At 42.0% G+C, this 13,737-nt stretch overlaps 1 protein-coding gene across 3 annotated transcripts in view; it reads left to right on the top strand.

Annotated features, from left to right (window-relative positions):
- The window catches only part of HAPLN1 (hyaluronan and proteoglycan link protein 1), a 134,373-nt gene that overhangs the window by 34,595 nt on the left and 86,041 nt on the right, over positions 1-13,737 (top strand). The window lies entirely within an intron of this gene.

The following is a 13,737-nucleotide window of genomic DNA, read 5'->3' as shown; positions in this document are numbered from 1 at the left end:
AATTCACACTGACAAACTGATTGAGAGATTCCTAGAGAAGGGTTACACACCCGTTTTTGGTTGGTAAAAGAGATCGAATTTTTTTAAAGGAGAGACAGCAGTTATTGTTTAAGAGGAATAAAAAGAAGAAATAAACTGATGCAGGTTGCAGTTTTATTACAGATTTTAATCTGCAATCTAGAGAGATGGAAATACTGTCCAATTCTTTTAAAGCACAGGTGTCAAACACAAGGCCTGCGGCCAAATCCGGCCCTCCAGGCCATTTCATGTGGCCCTCGCACCTCTCCTGCAGCTGCGAGAGAGCTCCAGCCCTCCTCTGGTCCTCTTTCAGACCCTTACTTTCTGATTTCAAGCAATGCATGCAGCGTCTTCCCACCAGCAGCATAAGGTAAGGGGTGCACTGTGATGTAAGGAGAGTGGGGGACTCAACTTCTGATGGTGGGGTGGCTCTTGACATCTAATGTAAGGGGAGGGAATGCGCTGGATATCTAATTTTACAGATACAACCGGCCCTTTTGAGGGCAATCATAATGCTGATGCGACCCACGATTAAATTGAGTATGACACCCCTGTATTAAAGGATGAGATTTTAAATAAAATACTGCCAACATTCCCAAAATAAATTTATAGAAAAAATAAATCCGTATGAAGTAGGATTGTTAAAAATATACTGGACCCCCAAACATAAAAATATTTCCAGACCTGAAAGGGTTTTTCGATTTGTGCAACATATAGTTCAACAAAAAAAAGTAGGAGAAGTGAGTTTGATTCTGTCACCACAATAATATCCCTGATCACTTGTGACTCCACCCACGTAATGTATGTCCTGGAATGTCCTTGCTGGCTGCAATATGTGGAGAGGACCACAAGGAAGTTGAAAACCTGAACAGGGCAGTACATTAACATAAGGCTTTGATAAGCACAGTGGGCCAGATTCACGTAGGGCAGCGGCGGCGTAACGTATCGTAGATACGTTACACCGCCGCAATTTTTCATCGCAAGTGCCTGATTCACCAAGCACTTGCGATGAAAACTACGCCGGCGGCCTCCGGCGCAAGGCGGGCCAATTTAAATGGGCGTGTGCCGGACCTACTGCGCATGCTCCGTTTCTTAACTCCTGCCGTGCTTTGCGCGCCGTGACCTAATTTTTTTGAACGGCGACGCGCGTAGCGTAATTCCGTATTCCCGGGCGGATTACGCAAACGGCGTTATTTTTTAAATTTTGACGCGGGAACGACTGCCATACTTTACACAGCAATATGATTGCTGTGTAAAGTTAAGGCACCAAAAAAACGACTAACTTTGCGACGGAAACTAGACTAGTGGCGACGTAGCGAACGCGAAAAACCGTCGGGGATCGACGTAACTCCTAATTTGCATACCCGACGCTGGTTTACGACGCAAACTCCCCCCAGCGGCGGCCGCAGTATTGCATCTTAAGATCCGACAGTGTAAAACAATTACACCTGTCGGATCTTATGGCTATCTATGCGTAACTGATTCTATGAATCAGGCACATAGATAGAAACGGAGATACAACGGCGTATCAATCATCTCATTTGTGAATCTGGTCCAGTATCTCCAGACATTTTAAACTAAAACACAACAAGGATCCCAGTCTGCTTAAATTTTATGGGATTGAGAAGGTCCTGGGACACTGGAGGGGGTTGGATAAGTTGAAGGAAGTATCCAAGAAAGAAGCCCATTGAGTGTAGGAAATGGGTACCCTGCATCCGTATGGGTGGAACATAGATATCAACCTTAACTGCTTCATGACAAATTTTTGATAGGCAATGTTATGATTTAAAGGGTACCATAAAGCCTCGTACACACAGACTTCCATCTGACTTTTCCGTAGATTTTTGTCCGAAGGGTGTTGGCCGTGAACTTGGTATGCATACACGCGGCAGGACTTTTTCAGCCAACTTTCACCAAATCACATTTTTTCTGCTCTTTACCTCCACCCTTTGGGCAACTTCTGCTATTGTTGTCTGATCTTTAGCATTGGTTCTGAGCATGCGTGTTTGTACTTTGGACTTTAGTCCAATGGACTTGTGTACACACAATCAGATTTTGCTCCATCGGACATTTGTTGCTGGAAAGTTTGTCTGTGTTCACAACGAACATTTGTCTGATGAAAAAACACAAAACATTTGTCCGATGGAGCATACACACGGTCGGATTGTTCAATAAAACAGGTCCGTCGGACATTTGTTGTCAAAAAGTCCAAACGTGTGTATGGCCTTAAAGGCCCGACAACATTTATTGTCAACAAGTCAGATCGTGTGTACGGACCTGTTTTAGTGGACAATTTGACCCTGTTTTTCATTGGACAAATGTTCGCTGTGAAAACAGACAAACTTTCCGGCAATAAAAGATCAGACAACAATAGCAGAAGTTGCCCAAAGGGTGGCGGTAAAGAGCAGAAAAGCCAAATGATTTGGTGAAAGTTGGCTGAAAAAGTCCTGCCGTGTGTATGCATACCAAGTTCACGGCCAACGCCCTTCAGACAAAAATCAATGGAAAAGTCAGATGGAAGTCCAATCGTGTGTATGAGGCTTAAGAGTTACATCAGTATGCCGACAAGTTCTTCCTTTCTTGCCCCTTTCTTTGTAAATGGGACACTTCCCTTTCAAATATCTATATTGTGCATAACTCTTACTTTAGAAAATAGGTATATAAAAGGAAGAGGCTAATAATACATTGAATTTAAGGGAAATCTAGCATTTTTATTAGATCCCAATGTGTCATGCCCCTAAGAAGGTTAGCAATGTATTAATTTTGCCTCCAATGAGTGAGAGGTGAGTAATATGATATATATATATATATATATATATATATATATATATATATATATATATATATATATATATATATATATATATATATATATATAAATATATTATATTGATATTGTTTTTTATAGGAGAGAGATATAGATATGATATATATATATATATATATTACAGTTTTTTTTTATTCTTGCAGCCTGCTTGCAAACAGTGTTTATATGGTTATAATATTTGTAATTTGGAAGATAAGTATTCAGTGTGGATGGGTTAATTCCTACAATAAAGATGACGCGGCGATGTCATGTGTCTTTCCACTTCATGAGGACGTCGAATGACAAAACTAGTAGGGCAGGGCTAGGACGTCATCGCGCTTGCCTGGATCGTGCTCGCGGCTTTCGTATTGCAGCCAGAAGTGATAATCACATATTAAAAACAAAGTGTTCCAGAGTGTTCTTAATGATTTTAATAAACCACTGTGATTTTAAATGGTTTTACGCTATGGAGATTTATCTTCATATTTTCTAAACCTGATATATTATTGGGTTTGACTTGAAAGAGTGAGCAGTGTGTGGAGCCTTCCAGTTTGATGTTTGATGCAGGCCACTTTTGCTGGTTTATAACTTGACCAGCCATTACTTCTGGTGAGTCAATATGGTGTGAATGGTGAAGGAGCACATCATGTTTTTTTTACACAAATAGGATTTACAGTGGATTTCTGATCAACTCTTTTGGATTTTGTGGGACTCTATATGAACTTTATCTTTTGGAATGCATTTGAGTTTTCTTGGATCACCAATGAACTTTATTATTTAAAAAGGAAGCAATAATACATTTGTTTCACTAAGCACTTTCTTTTCAATAAGCACATATTGGGTGCATTTTTCATAAACATTTGCACTTTAATGTTATTGTTTTTTGCAGGTATTTTAGCATAGCAACATTTAGCACTTTATTTGATATATGTTAGATTTAGTTTCTTGCACAGTTGTTTAGTGTTGTTTGCACAGTTGTTTAGTGATACACAGATAAAATCATTTATAGGTGGTGGGTTTATGCAATTTTACCTTCACATTGTGGGATTATAGATCTGCGTCACTTTTTTTTCTCTGACAAAAAATTTTGGTGATTCACCAGAATCCAGATGGCAGCAATCCTGTTTGATTTCCCCCAATTTTCACTAATGTCTTTGGCGCTAGATTCCTTTTTTCATTTTCCAATGTTTTACTGTATGCCTTATTAAAAGACATTCTCCCTGCTGAACTGTATTTTTTGCAGAACAAACTGCACTCCTGTGATCCATAGGAGAAGTAAATCCAACACAGATTTGGCAATACATCTTTAACCACTTAAGCCCCGGACCAATATGCTGCTAAATGCCCAAAGGCGTTTTTACAATTCGGCACTGCGTAGCTTTAACAGACAATTGCGCAGTCGTGCGACGTGGCTCCCAAACAAAATTGGTGTCCTTTTTTCCCCACAAATAGAGATTTCTTTTGGTGGTATTTGATCACCTCTGCGGTTTTTATTTTTTGCAATATAAACAAAAATAGAGCGACAATTTTGAAAAAAATTTAATATTTTTTACTTTTTGCTTTAATCAGTTAGCAACCGCCCTATAGACGAAATACGTCTACAAGACGGTTTCTTAACTCTGGGAGGGCGTCAATGTACGTCCTCCCAGAATCGCGCTCCCGCGCGCCCTGTGGGGCGCGCACACGGGAGTCTCCGTGACCGCCGGGTCCTCCGGACCCGACTGATCACGGATCACGGTAAATCGCCGCTGATAGCGGCGATTTACCACGTGATCGCTCCGTCCAATGACGGAGCGATCACTAGTAAACAAACCGGCGTCATGTGATGACGCCGGTTTCTCCCTCTCCTCTCTGTACCGAACGGTACAGTGTGAGAGAGGAGAGGGGAGAGAGCGGAAGCAGCAGCAGCTGCTGCTGCTGCTGCGGGCTGGATCTGTGACACATGCAGTCACAGATCCAGCCATCGATCCCTCCCTGTGCAATACTCTGCAGTACCAGCCATACTCTGCAATGCCCCCACACTCTGCAATGCCCCCACACTCTGCAATGCCCCCACACTGTGCAATACCCCCACACTGTGCAATACCCCAAAATACTCTGCAATGCCCCCACACTCTGCAATGCCCCCACACTCTGCAATACCCCAAAATACTCTGCAATACCCCAAAATACTCTGCAATGCCCGCAATACTCCGCAATGCCCCCAATACTCCGCAATGCCCCGCAATACTCCGCAATGCCCCGCAATACTCCGCAATGCCCCACAATAGCCCACAATACTCTGCAATACCCCGCAATACTCCGCAATACCCCGCAATACTCCGCAATACCCCGCAATACCCCGCAATACTCCGCAATACCCCGCAATACCCCGCAATACCCTGCAATACCCCACAATACCCTGCAATACCCCACAATACTCCGCAATACCCCACAATACTCCGCAATACCCCACAATACTCCGCAATACCCTGCAACGTCGTCTATGGGGATTTTTAAGTAGCGGAGTTTGGCGCCATTCCACGAGCGTGTGCAATTTTGAAGGGTGACATGTTGGGTATCTATTTACTCGGCGTAACTTCATCTTTCACATTTATGCAAAAAAATGAAGAAAAAATACTAAATTTGGCAAATTTTATAACAGAAACAAAGAAAAATTATTTTTTTTTACAGAATTTTCAGTCTTTTTTCTTTTATAGCGCAAAAAATAAAAAACCCAACGGTGATTAAATACCACCAAAAGAAAGCTCTATTTGTGTGAAAAAAAGGACGAAAATTTCATTTGGGTACAGTGTTGTATGACTGAGTAATTGTCATTCAAATTGTGAGAACACCGAAAGCTGAAAATTGGTCTGGTTATTAAGGGGGTTTACGTGCCTAGTGGTCAAGTGGTTAATAAATATCCCCCAAAAACATATATGAAAACATTTTTTTTCCTCATTTTAGGCCGATACATATTCTTCTACCTATTTTTGGTAAAAAAAATATGCAATAAGCGTTTATCGATTGGTTTGCGCAAAATTTATAGCGTTTACAAAATAGGGGATAGTTTTATTTATTTTATTTTTTTTACTACTAATGGCGGCGATCAGTGATTTTCCATGACTGTGACATTATGGCGGACACTTCGGACAATTTTGACACATTTTTGGGACCATTGTCATTTTCACAGCAAAAAATGCATTTAAATTGCATTGTTTATTGTGAAAATTACAGTTGCAGTTTGGGAGTTAACCACAGGGGGCGCTGTAGGAGTTAGGGTTCACCTAGTGTGTGTTTACAACTGTAGGGGGGTGTGGCTGTAGGACTGACGTCATCGATCGAGTCTCCCTATAAAAGGGATCACTCGATCGATGCAGCCGCCACAGTGAAGCACAGGGAAGCCTGGTTTACATACGGCTCTCCCCGTTCTTCAGCTCTGGGGAGCTATCACGAGGGGGCGGCTAGAAACGAATAGCTGCGCCCTCGTCCCGGATCGCTCCCCGCGGGGTTCCGACCGCTGCATGTAGCGGGGGGGGTCCCGATTGGACCCTCGACCCGTGGAAAGGCAATGACGTACCTGTACGCCCATTTGCCTGTACGTGCCATTCTGTGGACGTACATATACATGCGGCGGTCGTTAAGCGGTTAACCCCCCTGGCGGGTATTCCCAAGTCGGACTCGGGGTTAGATTTTCATGCTGCGATCGGTAACCCCGAGTCAGACTCGGGCTCGCCTCGCTGGATCCACAGGGAGTGTTTACTTACCTTGTCCCTGGATCCAGCGATGCCACCGCGCTGTGTGAGCGTGCGGGACCTCGCTCGATTCACACAGCGTCCTCCTGTGCCGCCGATCTCCGTTCCCTGTGACGTTACGATGCACAGGAGCGGAGAACGGCGCCAAATTCAAAAACGTAAACAAACACATTACATACAGTATACTGCAATCTTATAGATTACAGTACTGTATGTAAAAAATACACCCCCCCCCCCCTTGTCCCTAGTGGTCTGTCCAGTGTCCTACATGTACTTTTATATAATAAAAACTGTTCTTTCTGCCTGCAAACTGTAGATTGTCCATAGCAACCAAAAGTGTCTTTTTATGTCAAAAATGGTTTTAGATCAGCTAGAAAACAGCGATAAAAAATTATAATCACTTGCAGAATTGTGCGATAGCGATTTGTGGGGAAATTCGTCATAAAAAAAAAAAATAATGACAGCAACAATTCTGCAACTGAGCAAATTTCTGTGATTTTGAGTTGATTACATTATTGAATATTTTTTATTATAATTATATTATTATTTGTTATAATTATTTATAATTATTTATTATAGTATAATTTATAATTTTGTTTTTAAAACAATGTCATACCCGGGATGCCTATTAGTCTCTTGTTTGGTCAGATTTAAGTGAGTTATTCCTAAAAATTACAGGCCTACAGTACAAATCACCAAATTTCCTTGCAAATAATGGTACCGCTTTCAGCATCTTTTTTTTGAAAGAATCATACCGCCAGGGAGGTTAAATTAAAAAACTCCACATGTTTTTCTATCCTTCTATCCTCATTGCTACTAATCTCATGTAGTCTCTTTGGATCCACTTCCTGTCTACTGTACATACGTGCACTTCAGAAATGACTGGATGGCATTTTTCAGAATGAGTTTCCTTTTGGTGACAACATAAGACCACACTTGTTTAATATGTGTTGAAATAACCAATTGCAGTAACCATCAGAACCTCACGTGAAAGGGTGACACCTCTGCCTCCAATTCAACATATAAGGCACTGATCTGACCAAACAAAACATGCAGGGCCACGTCAAAGCTGATATGGGTTTTCCAGTATGTTTGTATCAGTGCAGTGAACCATCCCAGATAGCAAAAAAAATGTGTGGCAGTGTTGAATTGTAAGTGTTAACTTGCTGCACATTTTCACTGACAAGTTGTACACTTGCAGAGCACTTGAAGCACAAGTTCTAGTTGACACTTTTCCAATTTGTAGCAAATTTGTGCAGCAAGTCTCTAGCAAGAGCAAAGTCACAGTGGTGAGTCTACAGCAAGAACTCTGCAAGTCTACAGCATGAAAATTCAGCCACAGTGACCCCTGTGGTGGGATGACTATTGCACAACATAACTGAACCAGAACTTGCAGCAAGCTTTCAGAATGTTTTCAAAGAAAGTTGATCTGGAGTCATGCAATGCAGACTTGCTGCAATTGTGCAACAAACATGTGAAGCCTGGCAAGTCTAGCAATAGCTTAGCAAGTCATTTTCAAACTTGCAGCACAATTGCTTGCTATCTGGCATGATATCCATGACAATTTGGAGCATATCCTTCTGAATGCGTTAGAAATACTGTTGCTTGTAATGTGTTGCTGCCATTTGCACATGCCCATTGCTCTATGCATTACCCCAATAAAAAAGGACACAATTCAGACCTTGATATGATAATACCTATATGTCACCTCTGCCTTCAGATTTACAGCTATGCATATAATACCATATTGTATGTACATTACAAGTACTGTGTTTCTTTTTATGGTGCAAGAAAAACATTGACTGATGTGTAATGTATACCATAGAGAAGAAAAACCTAAGATTGCAATAAAGCATTTGATATTTGCTTTACCAGAATGTATTAAAATATGAAAAATGACCACCATATTATATCTTTTGATGTAATAACCTCATCAATAATGTGACATTGAAAATGTAATATGTTCAACTTGATAGCATTTTTGCATTGTTGCTATACATCTAAACATCACGATTGAAATTTTTTTAAATGCTGTAAATTTCTACAAGCCTTGACAAGCAATTTTACTGGTTTGGCGTATAGCTCAATGGGCTGGTGTGCCTATGGATACATATTTATTTCTCCAAAATAATTAACAAAATGGGTTGTTTAACTGTATAGAGTCAGTTTGCTCAAAAATGTAAATAGATGCTAACAACCAGATTTTTATTAAGAGAATTTCAGATGTGAAATATCCGCTTCTGAGTTCCTTGCTCCATCCATTCATTTGAATGTTAGGAGATTTCTTTGTTTTCTTCTGAAATTTTTAATCATCCCTGCAGCTGAAGTTGATTTTTTTCCTATAAAAATAACAAGCATGTTATACTTACCTGCTCTATGCAGTGGATTTGCACAGAGCAACCCCTATCCTCCACTTCTCTGGTCCCTCTTTGGTGCTCCAATGTCAGCTGCTTGCTGTGGGGTCACCGAGCTAGCTCCTTGTGTCCTTTATCTCTTCGTTGGCCAAAACACTCTGGTCAGCACTCTCAGCCACTGGCTTAGAGTGCTGATCAGGAGCCAATCTGTAGAACATTTTTCAGTCATGCCACTTCAGTCAGCCCCTGATGGACCAGCTTCAGTACAAACGGGCCGAATGTCAGCTTAAAGGTTTAAATGATTTGTGCATTTATAATGCAGCCCTTGAAACTGGATGAAAAGACCTTCTGCCCATTATATGATGTTTTTGTTACCTTTTTTGCATTGACACATGTTCCTCATGGCAGTTGCTCGCTTCCCATGCCTCTTTTTGACTAATAACCATAAAAATGGCCTACATCCTACTATTAAACCCCCCGCGATACACTGCATCGCATATTAGCACATTATGTGACACTTACCTGCAAACAAAGCCCTCGTTGTCCCTACTGGAGACCGCATCCATCTTCACTCGTCTTCCTTCTGGGGCCGCAAACTCTGGCTATGTGACTGTCCAGAGTCGCGTGACATTGCTCCCGCACATGCTCCTGGAGAAACGTACAGGAGGCCATTCCTTCAGAGCGTATGACCCGATTACATCATCGGCACAGTATACAGTAAATATTTCCTAAACAGCGCACGTTTAGGAGATATTTACTGTACCTATAGGTAAGCCTTATTGTAGGCTTACTTATAGGTACAAATTACACAGGGAGGTTTACAAACTCTTTAACCACTTAAGACCCAGATCGTTATGCCGTTAAAGGACCTGGCCCCTTTTTGTGATTTGGCACTGCGTCGCTTTAACTGACAATTGCGCGGTCGTGCAAGGTGGCTCCCAAACAAAATTGGCGTCCTTTATTTCCCACAAATAGAGCTTTCTTTTGGTGGTATTTGATCACCTCCGCGTAAACAAAAATAGAGTGACAATTTTGAAAAAAAAAACAATATTTTTTACTTTTTGCTACAATAAATATCCCCAAAAATATATAAAAAAACTATTTTTTCCTCAGTTTAGGTCGATACATATTCTTCTACATAAAAAAACATACAATAAGCGTTTATTGATTGGTTTGCGCAAAAGTTATAGGGCCAGATTCATGTACGAGCACGTATCTTTGTGCGGGCGTAGCGTATCCTATTTAAGCTACGCCTCCGCAACTTAGACGGACAAGTGCAGTATTCACAAAGCACTTGCTCTGTAAGTTGCGGCGGCGTAGCGTAAATGGGCCGGCGTAAGCCCGCATAATTCAAATGTGGAAGAGGTGGGCGTGTTGTATGGAAATCAGCCGTGACCCCATGTAAATAAAGCGCCGATCGTACGGCGCATGTGCGTGCATGCTCAGTATCATGTCGATTTTACTCCCTAAGATACGCCAGGCCCAATGCCTGTGACGTGAACGTAACCTACGCACAGCCCCATTCACGTACGACTTGCGTAAACGACGTAAAAAGATACGCTTGCCGACGTCCATACTTTGCATTGGCTGCGCCTCATATAGCAGGGGTAACTTTACGCCGGACGTAAGCCTAACGTAAACGGCGTAGCGGGCGCAAGTACAGTCGTGAATCGGCGTATCTACCTAATTTACATATTCGACGCGTAAATCTACGGAAGCGCCCCTTGCGGCCAGCGTAAATATGCACCCAAGATACAACGGCGTAGGAGACTTACACCGCTCGTATCTTGGCCAAATCTATGCGTAACTGATTCTAAGAATCAGGCGCATAGATACGACGGCGCTCATTCGGACATACGACGGCGTATCTGGAGATACGCCGTCATATGGCCTTTCTAAAATCTGGCCCATAGCGTTTACAAAATAGGGGACAGTTTTATGCCATTTTTATTAATTATTTTTTTACTAGTAATGGTGGTGATCAGCGATTTTTTTGTGACTGCGACATTATGGCGGACACATCGGACACTTTTGACGCATTTTTGGGACCATTGTCATTTTCACAGCGAAAAGTGCTATAAAAATGCACTGTTAACTGTAAAAATGACAATGGCAGTGAAGGGGTTAACAACTAGGGGGCGCTAAATGGGTTAAGTGTGTCCTATTGTGTGTTTCTTACTGTAGGGGGGCGTGGCTGGACATGTGACGTCACTGATCGTCATTCCTTATGACAGGGAACAGATGATCAGTGACAAGCCACAGAGAAGAGCGGGGAAGGTTTGTTTACACTCACCTCTCCCCGTTCTTCAGCTCCTGTGACCTGATCGCGGTACACCAGTTGCGATCAGGTCCACGGGTCCCACGGCGTGGTCACAGAGCTTCAGACTGGGTCGCGAGCGCACCGGCGGTGGCGCTCGCGACCTACGGCCCAACCGTGCCATTCTGCCGACGTTTATTGGCGTTAAGTGGTTAATAAGTAGAATGCATTAAGGTAAAACATCTTCAGCCTTTAGAACCACTTTGAGCTTTACTTATGACAATTTGACCATGTAAGGGTTAACTACAGAGGTATAACAAGTACTTCAGCGTGCTGCAAGTAGTTACTACTATAGTTACAGAGTTTCCAGGCCATTGCAAAAATGTCTGTGATTGCTCAGTAATTGTTCCTTTTCTCCGTGGTCTCAGACATCATTAAATACACTCACAATGCCCAGTCTTACTTCAACTAAAACTCAAAATAGCAATTTTTCAAATCAGAAAGTGCCATACAAGGAATGAATGATGTCATTTAACTTTTTATAAACTTTGCCATCTACAGTAACTTAAATTATTTTAAAGATTTGATCCAGCTGTTTTGCTCTAGTGATATCTAGAAAATAATTTAGTAAGGTATGATTAGCTGTAATTTTGCAAGACATAACATCGACATTGTATACAGCATTGTAAACATAATGAAAACCACACAGTCATTACATGTAAGTAAACAATCAAAACAAAAGGCTGGAAATAGTTAGAGTGCCACACAATACAAACAATTTTGGCAGCTATATATATGCCAATTTGACAGCATATGCAGAAGTGGACTGGGGCTCTGGAGCCCACCAGAGAAAGTTAAATCTGGGATCCACCTGGCCAATAACTCAAATTTTTCAACATGACACATCTTCATCCAAAAACACTGCCTGTTTTCTGATGTCACAACCTAACACAAAAGAATTGTACTTTATGTTGTATTTAAAACACAGTCGTGCAGATATATCCAGACATAGAATGTGAACATGCAACATTGCAGATGATAGTTTATTTGCATCCAACAGATGGAGCGCTATGTGCCTTGTCACATGCTCTACAGGACCCCTTTGTGCCTATGATTTTAAATTACATATTCAGCCAGTAGGTGGTGCTCCCAGCTCATTATCGCAGTCCTTTCTAAAACTGTATATAATGTATAACTAAGTGACCCCCAAATTACTGATTCAATTATCAAACATTCTAAAAATAAATTAATAATTAATAATTAGTAAATTAGTTAAATGAGGCTTAGTTGTTAACTTAAACTTCCTGGTCACCCCAATCCCACCCTTCCCACAAATTCACTTGCCAGTGAGTGACCTCAAATTAAATGATATGATATTATATGAGGCTTATCTGGTTTACTTAATAGAGAAGATAACCACCTGCTGACACACAATGCATCTCTTCTTTCCTGAATACCCTTCCCAAACAGCCAGCTTAGCAGTGTAATCTGCAGTTTCATGGGAATGCCTAACTGGGTTGCTTTTTTTTCGGGTTGCAAAGGGTGCTGATGGGAGGAGGAGGTCAGGTGGTCAGACAATAGGACGTTGGGCCAAATTTTGCTGCGTCGCTGCTATCTATCCATCAATTTGGGTACATGTAATAGTTGCTGGAGTTGCTGTTTACTATACAGACTGCATAGCCCCAAATAATGTGGGGCTGGGACACTCAGTGCTTAAAGCAGGTGTAGCACCCTCTAGTGTGCTACTAGTGTCAGAGTAGGTAAAACATATTCTGACTCATGTTTAAACAGAGTCTTAATATGGCTCAGGGTTATTATAGTTCAGGGCTGGGTGACTTGTGCAGGCAGATACTTAGAGGAGCTTGACACAATCCCCGGCCGGTGAGCCCAGCAGGGTGTCTGGGCTAGCCTTTAAGTATTGAATAAGTCATGCTGGAAGGGGAGTCAGTGGATGATGGAGATGCAGTGCTGAGGGGACTGTCAGTGGCCCTCAAGGGACCCCTGGTGGGGAGGGTGCTGGCCTGGAAGGATCCTACCACAGGTGAAGTTGAAAGGAGGCTTTCCTGAAAGGCAGTGAGAGAAAGAAGAGGACAGTGTGAGTACTACAGCACAGTGCAGAGACTTACAAGAGGAGAGACTGCCACATGCAGCAGGTCTTTCTGGAAGATAGTGATTTGCTTACATTTTCCCTACCTTGTCTTGGGAGATCTCCAGAGAGTCATTCTGGTAGACTGGTGAAGAAAGTCAGTTGGGTAGACTGGCGAAGTAAGTCAGTCGGACAGACTGGTGAAGAATAGCAGCCAGATGGGCTAGCATTTCCTGCAGTGGTCGAACTGGCACCAGTGTCTACAAGTGAGTTGGAGTTACTCCAGGATGCAGTTCACAACACACTGTGCTACTTTCTGAGGGACTGAGAGTTCTTAGCCTGTAAGGGGATGTTTTTGATCTAACAGAGATTGTTAGCTACTAAAGAGGGATCAATCAGAGCTGTGCAGACCAAGGAGGAGGAATCAATTGGAGTTGTACAGGATAAAGGAGAATAATCAATCAGAGCTATAGATGGGAAGG

Source organism: Rana temporaria, chromosome 1, assembly GCF_905171775.1.
Source record: "Rana temporaria chromosome 1, aRanTem1.1, whole genome shotgun sequence".
Lineage (NCBI taxonomy): Eukaryota > Metazoa > Chordata > Amphibia > Anura > Ranidae > Rana > Rana temporaria.
Note: the sequence above shows the minus strand (reverse complement) of the source record. Positions and strands in the feature narration are given on the sequence as shown.